Source organism: Cibotium barometz, chromosome 15, assembly GCF_041138505.1.
Source record: "Cibotium barometz isolate CiBa-2024 chromosome 15, ASM4113850v1, whole genome shotgun sequence".
Lineage (NCBI taxonomy): Eukaryota > Viridiplantae > Streptophyta > Polypodiopsida > Cyatheales > Cibotiaceae > Cibotium > Cibotium barometz.
The window spans coordinates 52053241-52071156 of record NC_141060.1 but is presented as its reverse complement, the minus strand read 5'-3'; positions in this window follow the sequence as shown (position 1 = coordinate 52071156).

Sequence of the window (17916 nt, the reverse complement as noted above, 5' to 3'; positions counted from 1 at the left end):
TTCCTCAACCTCCAATCAATATATGGTTAGAGCGATGCTAGTGTCACAAATTTGTTCAGGTATAAATGATGGGCCTCTATCTATCCCCATTTTAATCTAGCTATCTAATTTATGTGCCATTTAATTGTTTTAATGCAATAGTAATGTCTATCTAACCCCATTATAACCTAGCTGTCTAACCTTATCTCTAACCCCATTCTACTCGAGCTATCTATTTTATATATATGGAACATAATTGTTTCAATGCAATACTAATGTCTATCAAACCTCCAAGCCGAAGTTAAGTTTCATGACTATGTGCATGTAAAACTTAATCTATAGTACAACCCTTTGTTCTTATTTTCTCTCAAACACTAAGCGTCCAAGCTCAAATTAAAATTGACACATAACCATGTGCATGTAAATCTTAATTTATACCTTAATTACTTTTCAAATCATAAAGAAAAAGTCTTCTAGGCCCTTTATTTACAAGAATGCAAGCTCTATAGCATCAAAACTCTCATGCTCCGTAGCATGCGGAATTAAGGTTTTCGTGATCATGGGCAATCCTCTTATCATCTTATTAACTCGAAGAAATGCTTCTAATCAAGTAAGTGTATCTTTAATTTTGGATTCTTTCTCTTTTTCATTATTTAAAATATAATTATCTTTGGACTTTCATTAAATCTATCAATATACCAATTAGTTTGCATGCGTAGTCTATTGGAATATATATATTTTTCCCTTGAGATGGGGTAAAAGCATGTATTCTTCTTGCATCGTATGGATGTATTCTTCTGGCATGGTCTGATTGGATTGATAGTTGGAGTAGATGTCGGAACACCCAAGGTGACGGGTTTAGGGTTGAGGAGATTATAATGCGCACATATTGTGAGATGCGTAGCTTTATAAATAATATATAAAACTGCGTAGCGTTCTAAACGTGTACGCTCTCCACAATTGCAAATGAATGAAAATGTAAAGCCTAGCATATGTTAAAATTATTAAAACCTGCAGAGCACACAGACGGTGTCAGACGTAGGAATCGAATCCAGTACCTCTAGCTTAAGAGCCAACAATTCTTACCACTGCGCTGATGGCGCCGCCGCCTGTCGGCGCTGCCTTTCATCACATGCTTATGCTTGTTGTTCGCTGCCATGAGTCATGCAGACCCGTACTCATTGTGTGTCTGTGTGTGAAGAAAAAATGGGCGTGTGCAATCTGAGGACAGCCATGTAGATATTGTCTGCAGGAATATATATCAGTTTTAATATGGTTCTGCTGCAGCTATGGCAAGGCATCTGCGCCGCCTTAGAGCAATTTAATGGCCATACGTAAGGAAAGAGAAGAAGAGTCAAGACTAGCCATGGATTTGGTAGCACAGTATTAGGCGCAATGCTGGAATGAGCTTGTAAGCTTGATACAAGAGAAAGAACAGAGTGAGAAGATCATAGGGGCTGTGTTCAGAAGCAGAGCAAAAGGCCATGGTGGTGAAGAAGATATCATGAGAAGAACTATGGAGAGAAGTAGGAAGTAGGCCCGCCGGCCTTCAGAGGGACCATCTTACACCATGGAGAATCCATGCAGAATGACATGGTTGCCAATACCATGGTATCTTTTCTTGCACGAGCTCCACAAGACAGCCCGCTTTGCTGTTGCCCTAGAATCAATCAGGGCTGCCATTGATGAGGTACAGGCTATCACAACATTTTCCCCAGAGCTACCATGTCCTAGTGCTGCAATGGTCCGAAAACCTGGTATATGCGCAATAATGATAATGTTGCATATGATTTTAATAAATTGTCGATTATCTCGTGGTAGTTTTTGTCATTCTGGGCAGGTCAACCTGTTTAGGTTGAGCTTGAGTTTCACATGTTTTAACCTTCACACTGCGCAGGTGGGTAGTGAGAAGGTTAGCATAGCTAACCTTCTATTACCCACATGATTGTTCTATTACCCACACCATGGACATGAGCATTACTTTTGCTTCAGATGACTCCTTCCACTCACTGCTTGGGCGTGAAGGCAAGCAATGTGTGTTACGAATGAAGTTTTGGCTATCATGTGTTTCATATGTTTGAGATCCCAGCATTGGCACATGCAATTGATGATGATGATGATGATGCTTGATCGACACATGCAATTGATGATGATGATGATGATGATGATGCTTGATCGACAATCTGAAAAGTGTTTCAAGTGCGCATGAGTTCTACAATTGTAACCTAAGAGTTTATTTTGATAGGCTTGAATGGGATTTTATCTTGCAATCCCTTAAAGACAGAGGACTGGGCCCCAACTTCATAAATATCGTGCAAGTACTGTTTGGAAATGCAAAGGCAAGAGTAATGGTTAATGGGAATCTCACTGAACCCTTTACAGTAAGCCACTCCATAAGGCAAGGGTGCCCGCTAGCTCCGCTACTTTTTGCAATTGTTATTCATGCTCTAAGTTGATTAGTTCAAAATGCCATGGAGAAAGGCCTTCTAAGGGGAATCCAGTTCCCAAACAACAAAGGACGGGCATCCCTTCAGCAGTTTGCAGATGATACCAAGGGTCTTATTCATCACAACAATGACTCCGGATCAATTAGTACCTCAGGTTCAATCATAAACCACTCTAAAATAGGAATTAGAACCATTTCTGGCAGATTAACCACAATGGCTTTTTGATCAAGGATGCAAACTTCTGAACGAGGGACAAATCTTCACACTCTTAGGCATTCCAATGGGGTTCGAGGTCTCTATGCATCAACGATGGCAAAGGATTTTGGATAAACTACAGATCAAATTCAGATGTTGGGTAAGCATGTAGCACAACCACATGTTCTTTCTTTCCCAACATATTCTTAGTTCTCAAACATATTCTTTTCCTAACCACATTATACTTTCTTTCTTGTTGGCACCCATCGATTTCTGATTTAAAACAATTAGAAAAAATGTGTAGGAATTTTCTGTGGTCAAGCAATGCCGAGGAGATGAAACTCCCTAAAGTAGCCTCGAAGGTACGCACCAAACCCAAAAATCATGGAGGTCTCGGAATTCCCAATATTGTGGATTTTGCAGATCGAATGGCAACTAATAAATGGATCATCAGAAGTTTCCTATCGCCCCATGAAGACTAGGCCATCTTGCCCAAAAGAAATGTAGATAAATACAGTATTGCAGACTTCTCCAAATGGAAAAAACTCCCAGAGCTGACGGTTTTCTTCAGCATGGTCAAAATAAAACCGCATGGCAGTCCCCTAATCCTAGCAATGTGGAAAGCATGGAACATATGTAAAGAGGAATTGCAGCTATATAATAAATCCAGAAAACATGCACATGTTTTGCATCTGGATTGAGTGTGGTTCTCCACCATTGTAGCGACTAATATCCCTGCAGGTCAATTTAAACATGCATACAAACTTCACAAAAAGGGGATACGAACCTAACGTGACATGTGGTGTAGTACGGAGGGCAGATGGAAATCAGATCGAGATCTATGTATAGTCTTCAGACTCTCTGCAATGGATTTGTTTTTAATTAAAGACATAATGCTTTTATGGCCTAATGAGAGGCTTGTTTTTCTCCAACTCAAAGGCCCGATGTCTTATAAGGCTTTCTCCTAGAAATCCAAACAAAACCTGCTACCTATTCCCTCTCTCCCCTCTCAAGATCCTCCATTACATTGCAAACTCAATAATAGATGGAACCTGATATGGGATAGGAAACAATGGGGATTCAAGATCTCAAAAATCTAGTCACCCATTATCCCACCAAAGAAATCTTGTTTGATGTGGTTGATCATGCATAAAACACTGTGGACAAATGCCCATGCAAATAGATTTGGATATGGGGAAGGACAATGCCCAAGATGTAAAAAGGAGCCAAAAACAATTGCCCATCTCTTCATCGGGTGTGTATGCAATGCATGTGCTCTAAAACTTTTGAATCAATGTATTTCGTCGATCCAATCAAAGATGAAATTTAGATAAATTTATTTTATCTATGAGAAATATTTAAATGTTAAAACAGGAATTCATATGACATTTGGAATTCCACCATTCAGATGGAAAAAGAGAAATTCCTAGCATATTGAATTAATGGGTAATTTATTTTAGATGAAATTACCTTATGTAAAATATTTGATGATAAAAGAGGAATACCCATGACATTGGAATGTAATTAATTAAATGCAAAAAGAGGAATTCCCATGGTTTGGAGATCTAAGAAATTAAATGAGAAGAAGAGGAATCTCTAGTATAATTCAATTTATGATTATTTATCAAAAGTGAAAATATGGGTAGAATTGATTTTTGTAGATCCCATGAATCCTTTTATTCAAAAGAGAAATATTGAATATAATTCATTTAAGAAATTGAGAATATAGTCGTCGAGAAAAAGAATCTTTAATTAGGTCAAGCAATTGGCAGAAATTTTAAAAAAGTCCCATTATCGAGATCAACCTCGAAAAAGCTATTAAATGGGAATAGCATGTGAATGGATGAGATAAGGTGAAAATAGGATGCGATAAGATGTTTATAAGATGTGATAGAATGTGAATGGATGTGATATGAGGTGTATGGAATGTGATAGAATGTGAATGGATGTGATAAGATGTGTAGGGGATGTGATAAGATGAAAATAGGATGTGATAAGATGTGTATGTGGAAGAATGGATGTGGATGTGTATGTGGAAGAATGGATGTGGATGTGTATGTCGAAGAATGAATGTGGATGTGTATGTGGAAGAATGGATGTGGATGTGTATGTGAAAGGATGTGATATCGATGTGAGTGAATGAATGAGATGTGAATCCGGATGTGAATGAATGAGATGTGATGTAAATTGAGATAGATGTGAAATGAATGAGGTGTGATGGGATGTGAATATGGGTTGATGTGAGTGGATGACATGTGATGAGAATAAATGAGGAAAGATGTGATGAGATGGAAAATGATGTAATTGGATGAGAATGGGTATACATGTGAATTGGATATGGATTAAGTAATGTGGACGGATGTGGAACAATGTGAAAGACGAGAGTTCATTATAGGAACTGTATTTATGACCTGTTTTTAAATGACTGTTTTATGTCAAAAATGCTGGGGAAGCATTTTGACCATCTTGTGAATGAGTTCATGGAGACCTAGTTGATAAAGTTGCAACAGCTGATAGAGAGTCAACGCAGGACGTCTGCATAGCAAGGTCGGCCGAGGTCTTGACCAGCCTCGATTTGATTTAAATGGTGAGCTTCCAGGACGGTGGATGAGGGACCACGGAAGAGGCCTATGAGTGAAGCGCTAGGTCACCTGTGAAGGATCCTAGAGGGTGCTAACCATACGGTGCTCAAGCTCTGGGTCGCTGAAGATACCCACACGTGCATCGTGGAAGATATTGGAACAAGGAGTAAGAGTGTTTTTCTAAAACCAGGCATGGATCTGGTTGATTGACCTTACTGGTCCTCATCAACGGATGAGTCCATGGCTCTTTTATATGGATCTGTTGGTTGACCTTATTGCTGATCTTTAATGGGTATTCCATCTTGACTTTTATAAGAGAATATATTACCAGTTACTCTATGAGCTAGGAACTATCGAAAAGGTCTCTGAGTGGACAGGTGGTGAGCGTTCTGGTTGCGAATGATGCCATAGATACACCGATAAAGAATGATTGGAAATAAGGATTCAACCGGAGATTTTGAGGATTATGATCGGTGACACTATGGTTTCATTAAATGATTGTTTTAAAGATAGCTGAATGTATGAAAAAGGCAATTTCATATTGGGTGTGTGTGTAAGTGGTATGACTGGCATTAAATTTGCATGAATATATGGCTAGGGGACCTGGGAACTATTTCCCCTAGTACGCGGGACAAAACCTAACCAAATTCCTAATTGGATCCCATCACTACAGTGGTTGGGCAGTTGGGACTGGATGGGGTTAGGCTGGACTGATGGATCCATAAAATAATACTCAATTCTGTTATAGTACGATAGATGAAGTAAAATCCCGGATAGTAATTGTTCTATAGAAAAAGAATCAACGGATGTGCCTCTCGATGGGGAAAAAGGGTTGGTTTCTATGATCCAAGTGCAAGTTTCTTCCTTGATCTGGCCAAGTGACACTCATGTTCGGTCGGGTCAGTTTGGTAAGTAATGACCCTGACTACGTTAGAGTACAATTATCCTGGTGGAATCGCCCATGCTCTCTGGTAGAGGGAAGTTTTTTCGGGTTTGGTTTTTGAAGAACCAAGGGATTAGTCTCTTGACTAGATATCCGTGTGGGCGAGGCCCCGAGTAAAGAATCCTGTCCCGCGCAAGAAGTGCTACTTCCAGTGCTAGCACCCCCGAATTCATTGCGCGGAGGGAGCAATGATCTTTCAGCTGTTGGTATCAGAGCAAATTGGCTAAAGTGGATCAACTGAAAAGCCAAAAATGTCATAAATTTGTGAAGTAACAATAAAAAGTTATAATTGTGTAATAAAATTCATACAAATTGATATTCAGAATGAAGATTCATAAAATTGAAAGTGGGTCTTCAGATGAAGTACCACAATTGTATGGAAATCCCTGACTTGCTTAAGGCCTAGTCATGATGGTATTTACCTTATAATTCCAAGGACCGTGACTACTCGTATATACCGAGGGTATAGCTACAGCTCTTTACTGGAAGTATATATGAGTAAATTTAAGACCTTGAAATTATAAGTAAAAATGCTATCCAAATGATGAATTCGAATGCTGGTTGATATGATTTTAGAATTCTGGATGAGAACTGATGAGTTGATTTTGGATTCTGATTGAAAAAGGATGATTTCTGAATTTTGGTTGAAATGTAATAAGCTGAGTAAAGCCTCAATGAAGGATGGGACGAGTCCCTGTGATGATGTTCATAACTTGAATGACGATAATGACTTCAGTAAATCACTACGAGATTAGTGGATTGTGCTGACAGATTGCTACTATTAACACTTAACCTAGTGGATCTAGTTAAGGGATGACAAATTAAAAACCTACATAACTAAAACTTCCATGGAGGAATGTTCAGATGGAATCTTCGATCTGATGGACCATTATTGTGTTAAGAATATGAATGATATATTCTGAATAAATTATTATCTGATAATGAGTTCTATATATATAAGGGATCTTTATCCCATGATTCTGTGGAGAGCAGACCAATCTAAAGAACCCCAGAATCAGTTAGATCTAAAGTTGGATTTGAATTGTAAATCAAAGTTGGTCGTGAGGGCGAAACGATTTTTGAAGAGCCCTCATCTAGTGGGCCCCCTTCATACATGCACCCCGGCAAGGATAGATGCCTCGAGAACACTCATGTACCTTCTTCTCTATTCACCACGAATCTATTCCCACCCCCCACCCTTGCACAACCTCCCCTTACGCCACAACTTGACATTCCAACCTTAGCACAAGGTCTAAGAAGGGGAGTGTCACAACACTTGCATCCATAAACATCACATACAAAACCTATGTGGGTAAAAATTTTCAAAATTCTACCAAAATTCCATGGAGTTGGAGACCCCATATTCCATATCGAGGTCTTTAACCAAATTTGTCAAGCATTTGAAATATTCGAAGATGCAACCAAAGTCCATCTCCTTGGACTCAGCCTTGAATGCAAGGCTTTGCAATGGTTCCAATCGTTGGACCCTCGGCACAAAATCTCTTTCAACGTAGTGAGGGAGTCCTTCATTCTCGGATTTGCACCCTACGGGCCCAAATGGAGCCCCGTCATCTAAATGTTCTAATTGGAACAAAATCCCAAGGAAACAATACGTGACTACATCGATCACACACACGATGAATTTTTTTCTCAACCATGTCTTGGAACCAACTTTTAGCCCTTGATGGATCACTCTGTTAGAGATCTTCAAAACTAATTTAGGGTTCATACAAAACACCATCTAGAATTGTTGACAAAAAATTACCCAAGACTTCACTGCCACACAATGACGACGGGAGTAGAAAGAATCCTCATCCACGAATTTCTTTAGGAATAACCATCATGAAGATCGATAAAGTTTAAACATTTTTTAACTCTTAGGGTCCCATACCAATCACCACCCTTGCCATCTAATGTAAGGCTAAAGGCAAGATCATCCCTCTAACCTACGGCCTCACAAACTTTATCAAAGATCTCCAGATGTCTTTTAGGATCGCCCTCTCCATTAAGCTTATGTGTGAGCTTCATGATTTTTGTAGCCTTTCTAGAGCTACTTCTTTTGTTATCTCTCATGACTAGCCTTATACTTTCATTCACTGCTCTCCCTAATGCTTGTGCAAAGACTACTGGAGGAATTGGGAGGATTGTTTGCTGTTGGAAGCATTGGTACTACATAAGGGGTAGCATATGGTACAAAGGACAATACTTGTGGGCATAATGGCATGAGTCCTAGAGGAGTGAATTGAGGTAGGGGGTCATACGAAAATTCCCATAGGTACTACAATGACATATGAGCCAAGGGCACTCCTGCTCTAGTCATTTGTAAGGATGCCCCCGTTGCTCTAGGTTACAACGTAGAGGGCGCATATTTTGGGTTAAGGTCCCTATGTTTGTAGCCCTAAAAGATGATATGGATATGTTAACTAGGCTTCGAGCCATTGTTGTAACGACTACTACAACCGTGGTTGCCATGGCTATGACCAAGAGCATAAAACTAACGAGCAATGTTGTTTGGTTAGTCATAGGGAGTTCATAGGCAGTGCCATTATGAGTTGTAAAGTACCTAATACTCTAGGATTGTGTTAACATCTTGAGTGGATACCTCTCTAGGGTTTAGGAATGTGAAGCTCGTGCTAGTAGATTCTTAGAATCATGTGTAACCTTGAGGAACAATATGAGCAGAGTCTAATCTTGTTCCATCGTGTAGTCAGGCATCACCACATATTTGAGATCAGTTAAGGCTTATTGATGGTGTCTCTATGTGACTCAATGTAGGACCCCGTACATTGTTTGTCCCAACTTCCATTACATGAAGTTTCCTATGCATCGTGATTCACTCTAGTTTCAAAGCTAAATGTGTGCCTTTCTATCCTCAACCTCCAATCAATATATGGTTAGGGCGATGCTAGTGTCACAAATTTGTTTAGATATAAATGACGGGCCTCTATCTATCCCCATTTTAATCTAGCTATCTAATTTATGTGCCATTTAATTTTTTTAATGCAATAGTAATGTCTATCTAATCCCATTATAATCTAGCTATCTAATCTTATCTCTAACCCCATTCTACTCTAGCTATGCATTATAGGAAGTTTCCTATGCATCGTGATTCACTCTAGTTTCAAAGCTAAATGTGTGCCTTTCTTTCCGTAACCTCCAATCAATATATGGTTAGAGCAATGCTAGTGTCACAAATTTGTTCAGGTGTAAATGCAGTAGTAATGTCTATCTAACCCCATTATAATCTAGCTATCTAATCTTATCTCTAACCCCATTCTACTCTAGCTATCTATTTTATATATATGGAACATAATTGTTTTAATGCAATACTAATGTCTATCTAACCTCCAAGCCAAAGTTAAGTTTCATGACTATGTGCATGTAAAACTTAATCTATACAACCCTTTGTTCTTATTTTCTCTCAAACACTAAGCGTCCAAGCTGCTCTCCCAAATGCTTATGTAAAGACTACTGGATGAATTGGGAGGGATGTTTGCTGCTGGAAGCATTGGTACATAAGGGGTAGTATATGGTACAAAGGACAATACTTGTGAGCATAATGGCATGAGTCCTAGAGGAGTGAATTGAGTCTAGTAGGTAGGGGGTCATACAAAAATTCCCATAGGTACTACAATGACATATGAGCCAAGGGCACCGTTGCTCTAGGTTACAACGTAGAGGGCGCATATTTTGGGTTAAGGTCCCTATGTTTGTAGCCCTAAAAGATGATATGGATATGTTAACTAGGCTTCGAGCCATTGTTGTAACGACTACTACAACCGTGGTTGCCATGGCTATGACCAAGAGCATAAAACTAACAAGCAATGTTGTTTGGTTAGTCATAGGGAGTTCATAGGCAGTGCCATTATGAGTTGTAAAGTACCTAATACTCTAGGATTGTGTTAACATCTTGAGTGGATACCTCTCTAGGGTTTAGGAATGTGAAGCTCGTGCTAGTAGATTCTTAGAATCATGTGTAACCTTGAGGAACAATATGAGCAGAGTCCAATCTTGTTCCATCGTGTAGTCAGGCATCACCACATATTTGAGATCAGTTAAGGCTTATTGATGGTGTCTCTATGTGACTCAATGTAGGACCCCGTACATTGTTTGTCCCAACTTCCATTACAGGAAGTTTCCTATGCATCGTGATTCACTCTAGTTTCAAAGCTAAATGTGTGCCTTTCTTTCCTCAACCTCCAATCAATATATGGTTAGAGCGATGCTAGTGTCACAAATTTGTTCAGGTATAAATGATGGGCCTCTTATCTATCCCCATTTTAATCTAGCTATCTAATTTATGTGCCATTTAATTGTTTTAATGCAATAGTAATGTCTATCTAACCCCATTATAACCTAGCTGTCTAACCTTATCTCTAACCCCATTCTACTCGAGCTATCTATTTTATATATATGGAACATAATTGTTTCAATGCAATACTAATGTCTATCGAACCTCCAAGCCGAAGTTAAGTTTCATGACTATGTGCATGTAAAACTTAATCTATAGTACAACCCTTTGTTCTTATTTTCTCTCAAACACTAAGCGTCCAAGCTCAAATTAAAATTGACACATAACCATGTGCATGTAAATCTTAATTTATACCTTAATTACTTTTCAAATCATAAAGAAAAAGTCTTCTAGGCCCTTTATTTACAAGAATGCAAGCTCTATAGCATCAAAACTCTCATGCTCCGTAGCATGCGGAATTAAGGTTTTCGTGATCATGGGCAATCCTCTTATCATCTTATTAACTCGAAGAAATGCTTCTAATCAAGTAAGTGTCTCTTTAATTTTGGATTCTTTCTCTTTTTCATTATTTAAAATATAATTATCTTTGGACTTTCATTAAATCTATCAATATACCAATTAGTTTGCATGCGTAGTCTATTGGAATATATATATTTTTCCCTTGAGATGGGGTAAAAGCATGTATTCTTCTTGCATCGTATGGATGTATTCTTCTGGCATGGTCTGATTGGATTGATAGTTGGAGTAGATGTCGGAACACCCAAGGTGACGGGTTTAGGGTTGAGGAGATTATAATGCGCACATATTGTGAGATGCGTAGCTTTATAAATAATATATAAAACTGCGTAGCGTTCTAAACGTGTACGCTCTCCACAATTGCAAATGAATGAAAATGTAAAGCCTAGCATATGTTAAAATTATTAAAACCTGCAGAGCACACAGACGGTGTCAGACGTAGGAATCGAATCCAGTACCTCTAGCTTAAGAGCCAACAATTCTTACCACTGCGCTGATGGCGCCGCCGCCTGTCGGCGCTGCCTTTCATCACATGCTTATGCTTGTTGTTCGCTGCCATGAGTCATGCAGACCCGTACTCATTGTGTGTCTGTGTGTGAAGAAAAAATGGGCGTGTGCAATCTGAGGACAGCCATGTAGATATTGTCTGCAGGAATATATATCAGTTTTAATATGGTTCTGCTGCAGCTATGGCAAGGCATCTGCGCCGCCTTAGAGCAATTTAATGGCCATACGTAAGGAAAGAGAAGAAGAGTCAAGACTAGCCATGGATTTGGTAGCACAGTATTAGGCGCAATGCTGGAATGAGCTTGTAAGCTTGATACAAGAGAAAGAACAGAGTGAGAAGATCATAGGGGCTGTGTTCAGAAGCAGAGCAAAAGGCCATGGTGGTGAAGAAGATATCATGAGAAGAACTATGGAGAGAAGTAGGAAGTAGGCCCGCCGGCCTTCAGAGGGACCATCTTACACCATGGAGAATCCATGCAGAATGACATGGTTGCCAATACCATGGTATCTTTTCTTGCACGAGCTCCACAAGACAGCCCGCTTTGCTGTTGCCCTAGAATCAATCAGGGCTGCCATTGATGAGGTACAGGCTATCACAACATTTTCCCCAGAGCTACCATGTCCTAGTGCTGCAATGGTCCGAAAACCTGGTATATGCGCAATAATGATAATGTTGCATATGATTTTAATAAATTGTCGATTATCTCGTGGTAGTTTTTGTCATTCTGGGCAGGTCAACCTGTTTAGGTTGAGCTTGAGTTTCACATGTTTTAACCTTCACACTGCGCAGGTGGGTAGTGAGAAGGTTAGCATAGCTAACCTTCTATTACCCACATGATTGTTCTATTACCCACACCATGGACATGAGCATTACTTTTGCTTCAGATGACTCCTTCCACTCACTGCTTGGGCGTGAAGGCAAGCAATGTGTGTTACGAATGAAGTTTTGGCTATCATGTGTTTCATATGTTTGAGATCCCAGCATTGGCACATGCAATTGATGATGATGATGATGATGCTTGATCGACACATGCAATTGATGATGATGATGATGATGATGATGCTTGATCGACAATCTGAAAAGTGTTTCAAGTGCGCATGAGTTCTACAATTGTAACCTAAGAGTTTATTTTGATAGGCTTGAATGGGATTTTATCTTGCAATCCCTTAAAGACAGAGGACTGGGCCCCAACTTCATAAATATCGTGCAAGTACTGTTTGGAAATGCAAAGGCAAGAGTAATGGTTAATGGGAATCTCACTGAACCCTTTACAGTAAGCCACTCCATAAGGCAAGGGTGCCCGCTAGCTCCGCTACTTTTTGCAATTGTTATTCATGCTCTAGGTTGATTAGTTCAAAATGCCATGGAGAAAGGCCTTCTAAGGGGAATCCAGTTCCCAAACAACAAAGGACGGGCATCCCTTCAGCAGTTTGCAGATGATACCAAGGGTCTTATTCATCACAACAATGACTCCGGATCAATTAGTACCTCAGGTTCAATCATAAACCACTCTAAAATAGGAATTAGAACCATTTCTGGCAGATTAACCACAATGGCTTTTTGATCAAGGATGCAAACTTCTGAACGAGGGACAAATCTTCACACTCTTAGGCATTCCAATGGGGTTCGAGGTCTCTATGCATCAACGATGGCAAAGGATTTTGGATAAACTACAGATCAAATTCAGATGTTGGGTAAGCATGTAGCACAACCACATGTTCTTTCTTTCCCAACATATTCTTAGTTCTCAAACATATTCTTTTCCTAACCACATTATACTTTCTTTCTTGTTGGCACCCATCGATATCTGATTTAAAACAATTAGAAAAAATGTGTAGGAATTTTCTGTGGTCAAGCAATGCCGAGGAGATGAAACTCCCTAAAGTAGCCTCGAAGGTACGCACCAAACCCAAAAATCATGGAGGTCTCGGAATTCCCAATATTGTGGATTTTGCAGATCGAATGGCAACTAATAAATGGATCATCAGAAGTTTCCTATTGCCCCATGAAGACTAGGCCATCTTGCCCAAAAGAAATGTAGATAAATACAGTATTGCAGACTTCTCCAAATGGAAAAAACTCCCAAAGCTAACGGTTTTCTTCAGCATGGTCAAAATAAAACCGCATGGCAGCCCCCTAATCCTAGCAATGTGGAAAGCATGGAACATATGTAAAGAGGAATTGCAGCTATATAATAAATCCAGAAAACATGCACATGTTTTGCATCTGGATTGAGTGTGGTTCTCCACCATTGTAGCGACTAATATTCCTGCAGGTCAATTTAGACATGCATACAAACTTCACAAAAAGGGGATACGAACCTAAGGTGACCTGTGGTGCAGTATGGAGGGCAGATGGAAATCAGATCGAGATCTATGTATAGTATTCAGACTCTCTACAATGGATTTGTTTTTAATTAAAGACATAATGCTTTTATGGCCTAATGAGAGAATTGTTTTTCTCCAACTCAAAGGCCCGATGTCTTATAAGGCTTTCTCCTAGAAATCCAAACACAACCTACTACCTATTCCCTCTCTCCCCTCTCAAGATCCTCCATTACATTGCAAACTCAATAATAGATGGAACCTGATATGGGATAGGAAACAATGGGGATTCAAGATCTCAAAAATCTAGTCACCCATTATCCCACCAAAGAAATCTTGTTTGATGTGGTTGATCATGCATAAAACACTGTGGACAAATGCCCATGCAAATAGATTTGGATATGGGGAAGGACAGTGCCCAAGATGTAAAAAGGAGCCAAAAACAATTGCCCATCTCTTCATTGGGTGTGCATGCAATGCATGTGCTCTAAAACTTTTGAATCAATGTATTTCGTCGATCCAATCAAAGATGAAATTTAGATAAATTTATTTTATCTATGAGAAATATTTAAATGTTAAAACAGGAATTCATATGACATTTGGAATTCCACCATTCAGATGGAAAAAGAGAAATTCCTAGCATATTGAATTAATGGGTAATTTATTTTAGATGAAATTACCTTATGTAAAATATTTGATGATAAAAGAGGAATACCCATGACATTGGAATGCAATTAATTAAATGCAAAAAGAGGAATTCCCATGGTTTTGAGATCTAAGAAATTAAATGAGAAGAAGAGGAATTTCTAGTATAATTCAATTTATGATTATTTATCACAAGTGAAAATATGGATAGAATTGATTTTTGTAGATTCCATGAATCCTTTTATTCAAAAGAGAAATATTGAATATAATTCATTTGAGAAATTGAGAATAATGTCGTCGAGAAAAAGAATCTTTAATTAGGTCAAGCAATTGGCAAAAATTTAGAAAAAGTCCCATTATCGAGATCAACCTCGAAAAAGCTATTAAATGGAAATAGCATGTGAATGGATGAGATAAGGTGAAAATAGGATGCGATAAGATGTTTATAAGATGTGATAGAATGTGAATGGATGTGATATGAGGTGTATGGAATGTGATAGAATGTGAATGGATGTGATAAGATGTGTAGGGGATGTGATAAGATGAAAATAGGATGTGATAAGATGTGTATGTGGAAGAATGGATGTGGATGTGTATGTGGAAGAATGGATGTGGATGTGTATGTGGAAGAATGAATGCGGATGTGTATGTGAAAGAATGGATGTGGATGTGTATGTGAAAGGATGTGATATCGATGTGAGTGAATGAATGAGATGTGAATCGGGATGTGAATGAATGAGATGTGATGTAAATTGAGATAGATGTGAAATGAATGAGGTGTGATGGAATGTGAATATGGGTTGATGTGAGTGGATGACATGTGATGAGAATAAATGAGGAAAGATTGATGAGATGGAAAATGATGTAATTGGATATGGATGGAAAATGATGTAATTGGATGAGAATGGGTATACATGTGAATTGGATATGGATTAAGTAATGTGGATGGATGTGGAACAATGTGAAAGATGAGAGTTCATTATAGGAACTATATTTATGACCTGTTTTTAAATGACTGTTTTATGTCAAAAATGCTGGGGAAGCATTTTGACCGTCTTGTGAATGAGGTCATGGAGACCTAGTTGATAAAGTTGCAACAGCTGATAGAGAGTCAATGCAGGACATCTCGCATAGCAAGGTCGGCCAAGGTCTTGACCAGCCTCGGTTTGATTTAAATGGTGAGCTTCCAGTACGGTGGATGAGGGACCACGGAAGCGGCCTATGAGTGAAGCGCTAGGTCACCTGTGAAGGATCCTAGAGGGTGCTCACCATACGGTGCTCAAGCTCTGGGTCGCTGAAGATACCCACACGTGCATCGTGGAAGATATTGGAATAAGGAGTAAAAGTGGTTTTCTGAAACCAGGCATGGATCTGGTTGATTGACCTTGCTGGTCCTCATCAACGGATGAGTCCATGGCTCTTTTATATGGATCTGTTGGTTGATCTTATTGCTAATCTTTAATGGATATTCCATCTTGATTTTTATAAGAGAATATATTACCGGTTACTATGAGCTAGGAACTATCGAAAAGGTCTCTGAGTGGACAGGTGGTGAGCGTTCTGGTTGCGAATGATGCCATAGATACACCGATGAAGAATGATTGGAAATAAGAATTCAACCGGAGATTTTGAGGATTATGATCGGTGACACTATGGTTTCATTAAATGATTGTTTTAAAGATAGCTGAATGTATGAAAAAGGCAATTTCATATTGGGTGTGTGTGTAAGTGGTATGACTGGCATTAAATTTGCATGAATATTTGGCTAGGGGACCTGGGAACTCTTTCCCCTAGTACGCGGGACAAAACCTAACCAAATTCCTAATTGGATCCCATCACTATAGTGGTTGGGCAGTTGGCTAACCCATGGGACTGGATGGGGTTAGGCTGGACTGATGGATCCATAAAATAATACTCAATTCTGTTATAGTACAATAGATGAAGTAAAATCCCGGATAGTAATTGCTCTATAGAAAAAGAATCAACGGATGTGCCTCTCGATGGGGAAAAAGCGTTGGTTTCTATGATCCAAGTGCAAGTTTCTTCCTTGATCTGGCCAGGTGACACTCACGTTCGGTCGGGTCAGTTTGGTAAGTAATGACCCTGACTACGTTAGAGTACAATTATCCTGATGGAATCGCCCATGCTCTCCGGTAGTACAGGGAAGTTTTTTCGGGTTTGGTTTTTGAAGAACCAAGGGATTAGTCTCTTGACCAGATATCTATGTGGGCGAGGCCCCGAGTGAAGAATCCTGTCCCTCGCAAGAAGTGCTACTTCCACTGCTAGCACCCCCGAATTCGTTGCGCAGAGGGAGCAATGATCTTTCAGCTGTTGGTATCAGAGCGAATTGGCTAAAGTGGATCAACTGAAAAGCCAAAAATGTCATAAATTTGTGAAGTAACAATAAAAAGTTATAATTGTGTAATAAAATTCACACAAATTGATATTCAGAATGAAGATTCATAAAATTGAAAGTGGGTCTTCAGATGAAGTACCACAATTGTATGGAAATCCCTGACTTGCTTAAGGCCTAGTCATGATGGTATTTACCTTATAATTCCAAGGACCGTGACTACCCGTATATATCGAGGGTATAGCTACAGCTCTTTACTGGAAGTATATATGAGTAAATCTAAGACCTTGAAATTATAAGTAAAAATGCTATCCAAATGATCACTTCGAATGCTGGTTGATATGATTTTAGAATTCTGGATGAGAACTGATGAGTTGATTTTGGATTCTGATTGAAAAAGGATGATTTCTGAATTTTGGTTGAAATGTAATAAGCTGAGTAAAGCCTCAATGAAGGATGGGACGAGTCCCTGTGATGATGTTCATAACTTGAATGACGATAATGACTTCAGTAAATCACTACGAGATTAGTGGATTGTGCTGACAGATTGCTACTATTAACACTTGACCTAGTGGATCTAGTTAAGGGATGACAAATTAAAAACCTACATAACTAAAACTTCCATGGAGGAATGTTCAGATGGAATTTTCGATCTGATGGACCATTATTGTGTTAAGAATATGAATGATATATTCTGAATAAATTATTATCTGATAATGAGTTCTATATATATAAGGGATCTTTATCCCATGATTCTATGGAGAGCAGACCAATCTAAAGAACCCCAGAATCAGTTAGATCTAAAGTTGGATTTGAATTGTAAATCAAAGTTGGTCGTGAGGGCGAAACGATTTTTGAAGAGCCCTCATCTACTGGGCCCCTCCATACATGCACCCCGGCAAGGATAGATGCCTCGAGAACACTCATGTACCTTCTTCTCTATTCACCACGAATCTATTCCCACCCCCCACCCTTGCACAACCTCCCCTTACGCCACAACTTGACATTCCAACCTTAGCACAAGGTCTAAGAAGGGGAGTGTCACAACACTTGCATCCATAAACATCACATACAAAACCTATGTGGGTAAAAATTTTCAAAATTCTACCAAAATTCCATGGAGTTGGAGACCCCATATTCCATATCGAGGTCTTTAACCAAATTTGTCAAGC